At 31.7% G+C, this 15,827-nt stretch overlaps 1 long non-coding RNA gene across 1 annotated transcript; it reads left to right on the top strand.

Annotated features, from left to right (window-relative positions):
- The first annotated feature begins 11,391 nt into the window (after window positions 1-11,391).
- Window positions 11,392-14,933, top strand: LOC143223492 (uncharacterized). Its single transcript, XR_013012933.1, has 2 exons — window positions 11,392-11,657; window positions 13,102-14,933. It is a non-coding gene; the product is annotated as an uncharacterized LOC143223492 (long non-coding RNA).
- The last annotated feature ends 894 nt before the right edge of the window (window positions 14,934-15,827 follow it).

The raw sequence follows: 15,827 nt of genomic DNA, 5'->3' as shown, positions 1-15,827 counted from the left end.
AAGCTCAGGATTGGTTTCATATGTCGTTTGGACTTCATTGTTGTACTAAAATATCTGCTACACACCTCTGCTTTCACAGAAAAAATAAAGACGTCTTACTCTGAATATCTGCTTTTTTGTCATTACATTTTTATACAATCATGCTATTGCTCTATATATTATTAGATAAGAGCTATAATGCATTACAGAAAAGAGTAGTCTATTATTACAAGTATTGTACTGTTTACTGTAGAATTATCATGAATTTCCTTGTACCAAATATGTCTTCTGTGATGCCATGAGTTAGATGTCTGATGAAATGCCATTGTGAGTAACATATCTATATGAATATAACTGACCACAAGAAGATACATTGTTGGGTAACACAAAATAAAACATGAATAGTTTAGATTTTGGTGATAAAGTTTTGTACCTGGTTGACCAAAATGGTTATAATGTCAATTATACACGGGCAAATTAGCAATATCATGGAAACTTCCAATTTGTAAATATATCTAACACCTTATAAGTGCACCTGTTGCACAGAGGAAAGTCTGCAGTTTTCTTTTGTTGCTAAGCAATTAGACATAAAAGTTATTGATTAAACATAGTGTGACCAAAATGCACTAGCTTTTCTATATATTGTAATATGTTAATCTAACTGAATTTTACCGATAATTATTCTATGAATATGACACTATAATCGTAAAGGTTCTCATTTCAACTTTACCTTTGGTAGAAGAATCTGTACATATACATATTTTGTATTTATTGTTGCTCTATCTACCTAACATTCTGTTTTCATGTATTATTTCATTTCAAAACGTTTCTCAGGGTTTATCGTTAACTATTAGGCTTATTTCTGGCTTGAAAAAGAACGGTTACCAGTATCGTCGCCAAGTGATTGAAAAAAGTATAAAATATTTTACAAATATAATAGAAGATTTACATTTCAATGAAAGAAATAATAAAAACATTTTAAGAAAATATATATATATATGTTATTTTCAAATTATTACAAAAGCTAAGCCACTGGTAAATAAATACATACACAAATACATCTAACTCAAGAACCACCTCACGTGCAACGTGTAGTAACTAATACTTAAGCATCACTGTATCATAGCGACATAACGGAAATTCAAAAAAGGAACACAATAATTCGATTTGTGAGTAAAGTTTGTGAATATAACTCCAAAAGTGTTAGAATAAGTAAATATCGATATTAATTAAGTGGAAGAATGCACAAAAGACACAAACCTAATAAAAAATTATTAATATAAACAAAACAAGGTGAAACAAAGTGATCTACATTTTACTAAAACCTCTAGAGGGAATTAGTTGGTAAAAATATACCTTAGGTTTTGTAAGCAATTGAGGACTTGGATTAAAGTTAAAAAGCCTAAACAACTAAGACAATGAATTAATGTAAAATAACCTTATCATCGTAATCTTTCTATAATCTCGACAAATGCTTTAAGTATTTCCATTAAATAAAAAATGGCTGTTCTCTAAATAATGAATTATTATAGATCTAAATTATTATTTAGTTTAGCCATGAGCAAGAGACTCCTCTGGAAAGAGTTTTTCAAACAAATGTCAATGGTCTAATCCAAAGGAATGTTTGTGAATAAATAACTTAAGTCAAAACTACCAACTAAACATCCATTATGAGGATGTAGATCTTTAATTATTTAATATAAGAAAATGAGTCGAGGACAGTAAATTAATTAAATGTTAATAATTTAAGAACAGGTATAAGGAATTTGGCTGTTTTACAGGTTGCGTTCTGATTGCAGAAAGTATTAGGGCCTGATGTTTGTTTGTATTTTAATTTTGTGCAAATTTAAACGAGGGCTATTTGCTCAAGCCGTTTACAATTTAACATTCCGTGATTATTTGACAATACCTATCTATTTCAGATTGTTTCTCGGCAGTTTGGCTTATAGTGTTTAATAACAATTTGTCCAATATATTTTATTTTCTTGCTAACCTGTTCTTTTGTAGTTGAATTTTTCTCTTTGGTGGGGTTTATTTTTGTGGGTTGGAGAGACTAAATACGAACCACATAAGTAAGTGTTCATTATGAGCATATTTTTTCACCTTAAAATATATAAACTTTTAGCTCATACTGTATGAGATTAGGCAGAGATCGAGTATATTGCTACTGTTATTAGTATACAATTAATTCATTGGTGTTACTTCATTTAGTAGAGACATGTACTTATAAAAAAACCTATTAGTTGTCTTCCATTTCTATTTGTTGTTTTACATCATAAGTTTTTGTGCTTACTAATTAGATCTTCCATGAAAATGGAGTTTATGTTGTGGGAAAAGATGTTATTTTGGTAATTTCTTTCCTTGGCAGATTTTTCGATTTACATTTTCCCGGGGCAACCGCGAGAAGCAACTGAGGACGCTCAGAAGACCAGGTGCCAACAACCTTTTCATTCTGTTAGTAAAGTCTAATAACATCACTTAATGTCTCATCTGTTAGTATACGCATTTACCAAATTCACTTCATAAATATTTTTTTTCATTTTCTCGAGACTGAAAGAGGTTGAAGGATTCAAAATAAAAAATTACTGCCAAGATTAGATCAGAGGACGGGGCTCAAAAATCATTGCTTATTTTCATTCTGCTCATGATTGAAGTGAGGGTTATACATGGAAAGTTACGTCATACATGAGATCTTGTTATCTACATTGAACGGCCGTTATCGGGCTCGTGGCTCTTCAGGGAGGCGGGAATTTAAAAATCCAATGAGTATAGACTTAGTTGTGGGGGTGAACGAAGTTGCCAAGACAGATTTTCTAAATTTGGAGGAGGACTTGGCGTCATGTACGTCTTACTGTCTCAGATAAGTGTTTTGTATAATCTCGATTTAAGCAATGACCGCGTAAAAACAAAATGGGAGATAAAGTGAAGTGAAGTTTAAATGACGTCAAGCACGCTATCATGGAAATCTGGAAGTGTTTTGAGTAGCTTTCAATGTTTCTCATTTCCAATACCATTCTAGTGGAAACAACGTGTTGTTTTACAAAGAGAAAAGTGGTCAACAGAAACTGCGCTAAGTGTCGATAAAGTTAAATAAATATGAGGTATGAAGACTGACTAAAAAAGGGACTAAAATAATCCGAAAAGTATCAAAAATAGATAATAATTGTTACAAAGATTAGGGGGAAACACTGATAATTCACACTATATGAGTTTCAATATTTTATCTTTCTGAAATAGAACAAACTAATGATTCGAAACCACTGGTTTGTTTATTAAGGTCAAACAGTGTTAACAGTTGAATCCAATAGGCTTCTCTTTCCTTTCCATCCTCTTTAGTTTTGAAATCGGTTTCAATGTTGCAAAGACTCACATCACTGAGAGAATGACCGGGTTGGCTTAAAGTGTTGAAACGCTATCTAAGAGTACTTTGTGTCTGTCCTTAATATCAGTGATTGACTTTTTTGTGCTGTATTAGGTAAAAGGTATTTTGGGTTGTACGAGTATTTTTTTAGAAATTTTAAAGTGTTGTTTCTCTTCGCTTCAAGACAAGCAAGCACAGCCATTTTATAACAGAAGTTCGAAGTTACTTCTATCAGAGTATTTGTAATAATTTTTAGACATGGTTTCTAGTCTTTTTTGTTAATTTTGGTGAAAATATTCAAACTAGTCAAAGATGCTGTCCGTAAGTATAAAACAGACATAAGGTTAATCCATGTTACTGAGTAGTGGTGTGATATAAACATTCCAACTAAAGAGGTTTAACTAATTTATAGTTTAGATTTGTAAAAATTACTTGCAATTTAAAAGTAAAAATGATTAGACGATGTGACATGTCGCTATTAAAATTCCTGTGCAAATACAAATAAAACATTTTTTGACAATTTTTATTAATATGATTAACTTAGTGCTTTCTACAGTTTTATTTGTTTTTTATTTCAGTTTATTTCGCACCACATAACACCATCATCTGTTCTTGCGAATACATTTTAAGGGAAATTCATGACTGTAAGTTGTAAATAACTTTTGTTGTTATTCTAATTATCTGTTAATGTAAAAATTAGAGGGAAACAATCTGTTTTGTAGAAGTATGTCTTAAAAGTAATTTAAAGAGAAAACACTAAATAAACTAGAAATACATTTGGAATCATCACAACTTCAAACTTTTACTGAAACAATGTAAAGTGTTTTTGCTAGTTCATTTTATAAGTACATTTTCCACGAGACGATAATGAAAAGCCAGCTATGAATTTCAATTTCTTTTCACCGAGACAAAAAAGCAACTTTGATTGGATGGACAGTTTGTGTTTTAGAGACAATACTGCTGATGTTGTAACAGCTATGTGTTAAGAAAAGTTGTTGCTTTTTTTATTATTCTCAAAATCATCGCCAGTGTCTTGTGTTGTGAGGACACTACTTTGAACACTTCCACGCCTGATCTTTCTTCAGTTATTATAGAATTAGGGCTGTCCATGTTATTATATTGTTTTGTCACGATGGTTTTTATCAGCCTCATTTATATTTTGTATTCAGCTATTCGTTGCATCAAGTTTCAGAATAAATTTACGTATTTTATTCCATTCACAAACAAAAGATTAAAAAACAACATTGATAAATGTATTATACGAAATATACGTCAAATAACATTTTTTCGAATATTGCAATTTTGACATTATTATGAAAAAAAAGTGTAGATTTGGCTTAACTTTGTTGTAATATATATATATATATGTATATTCGTTTCACTAGGATCACGCAAAACTAACGGCTAGCAATAAGCCTAAAAGATTGAATTATGCCCATGAAAGCTTCAAAGAAAAAGGTAAAATATTTCTATTTTTCTGTTTTCTAGTATTAAAGGTACTAGCAAAATCTTTTAAAATTTCAGTGAAAATTTTCTACATTATATATTTTGTCTGTAGACCGCCTCTTTGTCCCTTTTATCTAATTTATGTCAATTACAAAACTTCAAAACAAGCATCCAAAGTATGGAATTAAAATCCATCCTAACATCAGTTACTTCTCTTCGCCAAACCATCCATGAAAAGGTTTCTCAAGCAATTTCAATTCAAAACCAGAAAGAAATCTTCAAAGAATATATTTCATATCAATACACTTCTTTCAACGCATCAACTTCCACTTTCTAAAAACTGGACCTCTTGCTTCTTTTCAAGCACTACACAAAGTCAGATGTTTTAACCTATATGCCATGATAATGACAATTAGTATATAGTTTGTACAGATCGTGTATAACTTCCAATATCATATACACCAGGATGGAATAAATCAAAGAGTAGTTTCAAATGACTTTATGAAGAACAATCGTTACAGCAATATTCCCTTTCTGGCTGCTATATAAAACCTCATTACATCTAAAACATTCAAATAACTGGTGTAACAGTTTTAGAGGTAAAGCAACATTATTATCAATTAACAATAGTTAATGTAGAAGATGACAAAAGTCACGTTTAGTTTAATTTAAAACCTAATATATACTCGGAATATTCATCGGATAAAAGTAAATGATCATGTAGAAATAGTAAATACGCATCTTGAACTCTTTTCTTGTCAGAGTAAAGAAAGACAAAATAAGCCTAATATTTCAAGCCATAGTTAAACAGAACCATCAGAAAATTCTAGGCATTAGAAAACGAACACATCTTATATTCTGTACACCTAACCAGGTTCCTACCAAACCAGTGATATTTATGAAGGATCAAAACGTACAAAGCCAACCATATTTATTACAGACCAAAGATATTGAAGACGAAGGAAAATCTTGCTCAGCATCTCTTTGTGATGTGGCAGAAATGTTTTTTTAATAAACGCATCTCAGATAAGACAAAAAATTATGAGAAATTTCGACATATTCTTACAAAGAAATGCATCTCTGTTTCATAATTCATTAAATTTGTTTACTCTTTGTTATTTCCAATGGTACACAGATATCATTGGTTCTAATACCTAATAGTCAAGCTAATAATGACTACTTTTACTCATAACATTTTATATCATGTTTCTTCTGTATATTATAGCTGAATTTTTAATATTTTTATTTATTCTACATACCTAACACAATATTTTAGATAATGTTTCGTCTATCAATTTCAGTTTCTTCCATATCAAAACTCAAATTTATAAATTTCATATTTTTTTTTTCAATTAACACTGCGTTGATTTTTAAAATCTGCTTTACCTTATTTATCGATTTAAATATAGGATAAAGCATTTGTTGATTGGTTTGTTTTGAATTTCACGCAAAGCTACACGAGGATTATCTGCGCTAGCCGTCCCTAATTTAGCAGAGGGAAGACAACTAGTTATCACCACCCACCGCCAACTCTTGAGCTAGTCTTTTATCAACGAATTGTGGATTGGTCGTCACATTATAACGCTCCCACGGCTGAAAGGGCGAGCATATTTGGTGTGACGGGGATTCGAACCCGCGACCCTCATGTTATGAGTCAAATGCCTTAACCACCTGCGGTGGGTGGTGATGACTAGGTGCCTTCCCTCTAGTCTTACACTGATAAATTAGGGACGACTAGCGCAAACAGCCCTCGAGAAGCTTTGCGCGAAATTCAAAAACATACAAACTTTAGTTTTGGGAGAACATGTAACATTTTTCGAAATAGTATTGGTCTGTTTTCTTCAGATATAGTCTTTAGATTAGTAGTACAGGGTTTATATACAAGTACAAAGACAAGAGACACAATAATTTATAGTAAAAGAAATGTTTTCACCAGATGACAGGGTTATAGGTCAAGTCTATGGTTGGTGAATGAACGTAGCGAAATATGGTTGATGTTTCAAAAGACATTATCACAGTTTAGAGAAAGATAGTTCGGTTTGATGATCTCTATAGTTTTTCCAAACAATATGTTTTCTTTTTTATGTTTCTGGATAACGTAGGAGAAACGTTTAGTTGCAAAGTATTTTACGACCAGGTTCAAATGGATGGCATGCTAAAAAACATCTGGAAGTTATCTCTACTCATATGACCTTTATATTCTTTTCACGTTTTATTTAAATGAAATGTGATATTTGCCCCTTATATTTCTTAATACATTCGTATGGGATGCTATGTATAGGCCTTGGTTTTTTTTCTTTAGAAGGAGTTATTTAGGGTTAGGTAATATGATGTTTATATTATTTCAAATTTTTGAAGAGGCGAGTAATTTCATTAGAAATTTCTTGTATAAAATGGTATGTCGATAGAAGGGCTAGGGGTTAATATAATATTTTGTAAGGTTTTGATCTTTAATAAAAGCCCTATTTTCTAAGTATATTTTCTAAAATATTTTCTAAGTAGTTCAGTTCAGTTTCTAAGTCTTCTTTGCGGGTACAATGTTGCAATAAAATATAATAGTGAGTTTGTTACTTTTAGGTTCTCTCACCAAAACCAAAAATAATCCTTCACTTCATATCTAACTTACGTGTGTTTAAACAAATCTGTGTGTATAATATGAAATAATTCATAAAGATATTAGTAAAGTTATTATTGAAAACAGCTTTATAATCTTTCCTCTTCAGGTTTAATATCAGACAAAACGAACCATGATGTTACTGAAAACATAAAATCTTGCCTTTGTCAGGATACTATATCTCTTCCTATGGCAATCAATAACACCTTCTGCGACTTCAAAGAGAAATCAGTTCCTACAAAGGTTTTCACACAAGGGACACTTAACATTGCAATTTGTACTGCCGCGACGTTAGTAAAACGTGCACATGCTATGAATCACGAGAATAATTATGCAACCTGCAGAATACAACACAGCATGACATATGAATTTGAAAACCAAGAAACAAAAATATTTGTTAACCTTTAATTTGTTGTTATATGCTCTTGAAGCAAAACAAGTTAGAGGACTCTTCACCAAACATCTAGTTTATTAATAAATTTCGTGACTACAAACCTAACTAAAGATGATATGTTCAGTTTATTATTTTCAATTTGGTTCATTATAGGGGAAAACAAAATTGTCGATGTAAATATGACATAATCCTGCAGAAAATAAGGTAACTGTTAATTTTAAATTACAATAACTACAATTTTGAACTGATGATGATGCCATACAAAAGGTCGCAACAATGTAATTATTAAAAGTTAGAATTCACCTGTAGAAGTTGTTGTTATTGTATTTTGAATTTAATTATTTAGTATAGCAGACTCCTTACTAGATGTCAAGGTAAAGTTAGTTTATATGCTATTTAATTTCGTATAAATTAGCATTTTTCATTTTACTTAAGAGGAATCTATGGCAATCAGTAACACCCTGTGTGATCTACAGGACGCTGATTTGAACTCCCGTCACACCAAACACACTCACCAATTTAGCCGTGGGGAATGACTAAAATATGACGGTCAATGTCAAAGGACGTTGATGAATGAGCAACCCAATAGTTGACGTTGGTTGTTGTTGACTACGTGCCTTCCCGCTAGTCTATAACTGGTGAGTGTCAGCGCAGAGAGCCCACGTATAGTTTCGCGCAAAATTCAAAACAAACTAAACCAAACTTAGCAGTTAATACGTTATAAAAACTAACTCAGTATCGAATAAACATTTTAAAACTATAAAATTATTTTCATGTATTTTCTTGATCAAATAGGACATAAGCGGTTAGGGAAAGATATGTAGCAGTTCTTGTATATCATATATTGGTTTTCTTTTTTTCTTTTGAATTTCGCGCAAAGCTACACGATGGCTATCTGCGTTAGCAATCCCTAATTTAACTGTGCAATACTAGAGGGAAGACAACTAGTCATCACCACCCACCGCCAACTCTTGGGCTACTCTTTACCAACGAATAGTGGGATTGACCGTTTCCTATAACGCTCCTACGGGTGAAAAGGTGAGCATACTTGGTATGACGAGGATTCGAATCCGCGACCATCAGATTACGAGTCTACTGCCTTAACCACCTGGCCATGCAGGGCCTCTTTTCTTAGTTGTCTTTATCTGGCCATGGTAAACGTATATTTTGACAAGCTTCAAGAATATGTACTATTGATGATTGTAATCTGTTAACAAGCAGACAAGCTGTTAACTTACAATCAAATTAAAAGTATGTAATCCAATGATATAATTGGGTTTCATAGTTACTTATATAATCTGAGTATTTCTTCAAGTACTTTGGACCTTTGGTGCCAGGCTAAAACTAGTTGAACGCGACCTATCATATAATCTTTGTCGTCAACACCTTGTAGAGCCGTTTTCACTTATAATTTTTTTTTAGACCCTTAATTCTTGTATTTTTGATCAAGGAGACAAATTTGGTAAATATATTTTACGTGACCCTGAAATAACCATTACAAATTTATTCAATATTTTTGCCACCATATAAATATTCAAGCACGTTGATTTGACGAACTTCAACTACGGTTTTTCCATATACACTATTCCAGCCATTTTTTATTATAGGTAACGTTACTATGGTAACTTGTGAATTAAAGTAGAGAAGAATATGTGAACAACATTACATCTACTATACCCAGTGTTATCGAGTTCTTTCGTGTAATACCAGGACTCTACAGTTTGACTGCTATACGGTAGATCCAGTAGTTGTTGAAACACTATTCATACTGTCTGAATAATAATTGTTTTAGTGCGAATCTTGATATTTATTAACTTTATCTAAGTTATTATCCATTAACACTAAGGTAATGATTTATCAGTATAACACTGTTTGTTTAAATAAATATTGGTCTTCTCTCATACACTTCACTTTTGTTAAATATACTATGACAAATTAATTATTTGTAATTATTGCTTCGATTACAGTGACTTTGTCTTGTACAAAAACTCAAAAAAGGGAAAAAGGTCACTTAAAAAGCGGATCCAGGATGATATCCTAAACTGTTTCAGTCGTGAGCATGTATATAAACCATATAAAGAGGAAAACATTAGAAAGATCAAAGAAGATCCGATCATCCAGACTGAGTCCAGGTGTCACGACTGGTAAGTTCTATATTTTTATGGTTTAAATAGAATACCGAATTTTAATACTGCATATACTAAACATAATCATTGTATGACAAAAAGCAAATTTTAATACATAAATTTTAGCCATGTAAAAGTGGTCAAGCCATGGTGTGACTGGACTTAATACTTCTTTCGGCCCTCTCAGAAACATACATTTCTTACTATACATATTTACATAATCATTTTTTCACAGTGTACAGTTTAGAGGAAGGATAAGCACTAAAACTCTCATGATAAGTGACTTTGTGGAGAACCTTTTGTATATTGTTTCTCATACTAGTGAAAGTTATACTGACTATTTAACTGTATTTTACTTTGTGAAATGATGATAATTTGTTAGCGGCCAAGTTAGTACTGAAAAGGGGTCTTCATATAATAATTATTACCTGATCCACAAAATGGTCCCAGTATTATTTTCGGGGCACTAGTTAGCTAAAAGAACTATTAATGAGACTATATGTCTGGAGGATGAATAACTTGAACATCCAATGGATATCTAATTGACTTTTTTTTTATCAGATTTCCGTATTAGATTTTAATATGAATATTCTCTGGTTAAAAATTGAGAGTTCATAATTTTCCAACTCTCCTGGAAAGTTTGTTTTTGTTTCTTTGAATTTCGCGCAAAGCTGCACGAGGGTTATCTGCGCTAGCCGTCCCTTATTTTGCAGAGTAAGACTAGAAAGAAGTCAGCTAGTCATCACCACCCACCACCAACTCTTGTGCTACACTTTCACCAACGAATAGTGGGATTGACCGTTAAATTATAATGCCTCCATGGCTGATAGGGCGAGCACGTTTGGAGTTATGGGGATTCGAACCCGCCACCCTCAAATTACAAGTCGAGGCCTTAACCACCTGCCCATGCCGGACTCTCCTGGAAAGTCTCTCAGTAGCTTGATTCTGATATTTTCAATTGATGGGTATTCCATGATCACAAGGGCTGAATGACAAGTCAGGATCACCTTAAAGTTTTTATTTATAAATAACTGACCAACCACTCGGCAGCACTCACTGTCAGAGGAAACTTTATTCAGTTCTTAGAGCCGAATAACGGGGCCGAATGTTATTCACACAACACGAGCACAAATGAAATTACTGACTGTGTTTAGTTGCATTGTGGCTCGAATTTTAGACAATGAGAAACGCAACTCTGCACATTGAATATCAGTCACTGTTGGTTTGTCCAAGTAGAATATAGTAAATATAAATTAATGTTAACTTTTAATCTCGGCAAGAATAGTTTGAAAAAAGCGTGTTGTTTAGATGTGAAAAATGCAACAGTTTTAACATTACTTTTGAATAATAGACTATTTTTGATTTAAAATACATTTTATAGTAAACTTTAAATTGTATGGATTTTGTATATCATATTGGTTCGTGGGACTTCTTTTAACAGCTATGTGGTATGACAGTAATTGTGTGTCTTAACTTTTCAGTCCACATTGATTTAAAAGAGAAACAACAAACAATCTCTGCTTTAACTACATTTTTTCTCCCACATGACGTATTAACCACACTCCAGTCACAATAGTAATGAGAATGCTGACATAAATCACCAGCCTATTTTCGATTACACATGTGGTCGACTGATTGATCTTCAACCAGATGGAGCACAGGTTGTGGAGGTGATAAAACCTCTTTACAAACCATACGGATTTTTTATAGCTAAGGGGAGGATGAGAAACAGTAAAGGTAAAGAGCTTCTTGTTTGTATCTGAACAGTGTTTTCTCATTATTATTATTACCGTAAAAGAGAACCAAGCTTGCCTGTTTTAACCATTTACACAACTATACAGTAATATGTTCTCTGTCTATCAGTTAGTAGACACTAAAATGATGTCACCTTGCAATATGCACATGCCATGAATCACGATAATAATTATACAATCTGTAGGATACAACACAGCATGACATATGAACTTGAAAACCAAGAAATAAAAATATTTGTTACTCTTAATTTTGTTTATATCTGTTCTTGAAACAAAACACGTTAGAGGATCCTTCACTAAACATCTAGCTCATTAATATATTTCGTGACTACAAACCGAACTAAAGATGATATGTTCAGTTTATTATTTTCAATTTGGTTCATTATAGGGGAAAACAAAATTGTCAATGTAAATATGATATAATCCTGCAGAAAATAAGGTAGCTGTTAATTTTAAATTACAATAACTACAATTTCGAACTGATGATGATGCCATACCAAAGGTTGCAACAATGTAATTATTAAAAGTCAGAATTCACCTGTAGAAGTTGTTGTTATTGTGTTTTGAATTTAATTATTTAGTCTAGTAGATTTCTTACTAGATGTCAAGGTAAAGCAAGTTCAGACACTATTTAATCTTGTAGAAATCAGCATTTTTTTTTATTTTATTTTAGGGGAAAGTAAGAATTACCTAAATAATTGATTTGTTTTGAAATCATATATAGAATAAAGGTTTTCCATCGTAACTGAAACTATTTTATTCTAACGTTTTTAAATTTCACTTTATTAGTTTTACACTTTTGAGGTTTCAAAGAGAAAGTTTGTATAATAGTTATGGTGACCATAGTACAGACAAACATTTGTTAAGACTAAACATGCACACACACACACTCAGAGATTTACACCAAATTGTCGTAACAGATCAATTAATTTATATTTTACCATATATTTCACTTAAAGCAACATATAGAATATTTCCGCAAAGCGGTTTCAAATTTTAAACTGATAAACTATATAAAAGTTAGTTACTGACTATCACCCACCACCAACTCTTTTCTGACAGAATAAGTTGGATTTGATTGTCACTCTTAAAGCATAACCATATTGGGAAATTCTTACTTATAGAAAAGGATAAAGACTACTAAGAAACAAACGGCAGTTTAACCAACTGTAACTGTTGAATCATTAACGAAAATAAGATAATTTGATGGAAGAAGGATTTTAATTGCTTAACGCAATTTAAATCATCAAGCATTTTGTTTCCTTATATAGACAATTTTTTTTCAAGCTATTTCATATTCCTGTCTAACCTCACTAACATCGTTGAACAAAACAAGTTAGATATTCTTAGATAAATTTTAGTCAGATAGAACAAAGAACAATTACTATAAAGATCTTACAGTTCATGTATATACATTATTTTGATAGTTTCAGGAGTGTTCGTGACAAGGATGCGAGATTATCCAACATTGATTTATCTTGCTCGGATACTTGATCTAGGTGATGAAATTTTAAAGATAGATGGAGTCAATGTCAAAGAAAAAAACATCATGGAAATAAACAACTTAATAATAAAAAAGAATAAAATATACTTAACAACTCTACCTCGTTCCAATCGGAAAGATGAGTGAAAATATACATAAGAACACTTGATGACGAGAAACCCACTTGAAATAAAAATGTATCACAGAACAACTGGTATGGGTATTGACACTTCTTTTGATAAGCAGAGAATAACGTTTCGATCTCAATAAGTCATCTTCAGGTTAATAAAAAGAGTTTGCACTTGACTGTTGCCAAACACGTCTAAGGGACAGCAGTATAAATGGGTACAGGATTGATACACATCCTCAGCAACCAATTAGCAACCCTTATAGAATTCACTACCACCAAAACTAATTATGTTCAATAACCGAAACTACCTACAAATAAATAGCCTAAGTATGGGGAATCCCATGTCACCAGTTCTAGACAACATTTTTATGACACACATTGAATCTCATGCGATCAATTCAGATTCATACCTACCACTATACTGGTACAGGTATGTTGATCATACTGGATTCACATCTGCAAAACACTCTTAGTTTTTCAATAATGTTAACTCGATAAGCCCAACATTAAGTTCACTTGTGAACAAGAAAAAACTAACCAAAGAGAATTTCTTAACCTCAAGGTCACTAGAACTGATATGCAATTCAAAACAGAAATCCACAGAAAAATCACCCATACTGGATTATACATTCTTTTGGACTCAGCACATGAAGCAAAACAAAAACTCAACATATTAAGAAACCAAATAAACACAAACATAAAACTATGTTTACCCGATAAAATTAACAATGAAGTCAACAAAATAAAACAACACTTCATCAACATCAACAAATTTCCTCAAAAAACTGTGAAAAAAATTATACACACACACCTAGATCAACAACAAACAAACAACAATAAATCACAAGACGACAAACTACAAAACCTTATACTGCTGCAAACCATATGTTCCAAACATCAGCAAAAAAATACCAACATCTGGAAAAACTTATAACAAAACACAACATTCCAGTAAACACCAAATTTATGCAAAAACCAGGTACAAAACTAAAGTCCATATTAAGTAAACACTACACTAGCAAACACAACACCAACATCATTTATAAAATACAATGCAACACTTGCCATGACTTCTATATTGGAGAAATAAGCAGAATAATGGAAACTAGGTTTAAAAAATACAAAAGAAAACACCTTCATATGTTTTTGATCACTGCAAGTCAAATAAGCACAACATAAGCATAGAAAACTCCCAGATAGTGAGCAGGGAAACAAATATAAACAAATGCAAAATCAAAAAAGCCTTACTTATACAGAAATTAAAACCAAAATTAAACCAATATAAAGGAGCACCTTTATACCTATACTAATTAATAACCTAACATCCTATTGCAATGTCCCCTTCAATCCTGTACCTGTTTATACTCTCTTCCCTAAGACGTGTGTCAAGCAACAGACAGCTGCCAACTCTCTCTGTTAACATAAAGATGACCTAGGAAGATCGAAACACTGTTCTCTGTTTATCAATAAAAGTGTTAATACCAATACCAGCCGTTCTGAAATATATACACAAGAACTACGAATGGCATTTTTATTGTAAATAATATTTGCCCATGTTTTTATATGTGCTACGTTTTTAGATTAATACTGTAAAATAATGAATTAAGAATAGCTTAAATTCTATTCTTGATATTGTATTAAACATATTGTACATAATATTGTGTTGGATTTTATTGGTGAAAAGATGAACTAACACCCACAGAATTCTATACAGACAAGGTATAAAAGAAAAAATCTTGAAACAATTTTTGCACAAAGCTTCACTGAATATAAGTTTTTCAATCTCGATGGACAATTTGACTAAAAAATGTAACTGTCATTAGATACTTGGTTCAGGTGTCATTAGTTGTAAATCCCTCAATAATTATGAAATAAATATTAGCATATCAAATTACATAATCCTGAGCTGATCACAAGCATACTTATTAACAAGAATCTCTTTTATTTCTTACTTTACCTTATCTCATAAGTTTCTGTTTTTACATTTTACTTACTGTTATAATAATGAATAAAGAAAACAAATGAAAAATTGGAATAAGGTACACACCTGGGTCTTTCTTTTTTTTCTCTTGCTGTCATAAAATGTAAGCTTACTTTTTATATATTGATGGTATTGATACAATAAATAATGTTTTATGCGATTAAACACACAAAAAACACTGTCCTATAAATATAATAATTTCTGGCTTTCTGACTCTATAATAGACAGAGTTGTGTGAAGCAAACCACAAACTAGATCATTTGACAGATTAAAACTTTAGCCCTCTATTGAGTATAAATAATATTGTGTGAAACATTAAGGAGAACTATTGGTATTTGTGTAGAATAGAATGCAACAGGTGATCTGATTATCTACTTTATGGCTTGTAGAATAATAACAATGAAAAATATAAAAATTACACTTTGTCTATATTATAATGAGAAATCTCTGTTAAATATATTATTTCTTGGAGGGGTGTACAATAAATTAGAGAAGAGGAAAGACCTAGAGATCAAATGTCACAATTCTAATACCAGGGAAGATTTAGGATTTTATAAAT

The sequence above is a fragment of the Tachypleus tridentatus genome, chromosome 8 (genome assembly GCF_004210375.1).
Source record: "Tachypleus tridentatus isolate NWPU-2018 chromosome 8, ASM421037v1, whole genome shotgun sequence".
NCBI classification, from domain to species: domain Eukaryota; kingdom Metazoa; phylum Arthropoda; class Merostomata; order Xiphosura; family Limulidae; genus Tachypleus; species Tachypleus tridentatus.
Note: the sequence above shows the minus strand (reverse complement) of the source record. Positions and strands in the feature narration are given on the sequence as shown.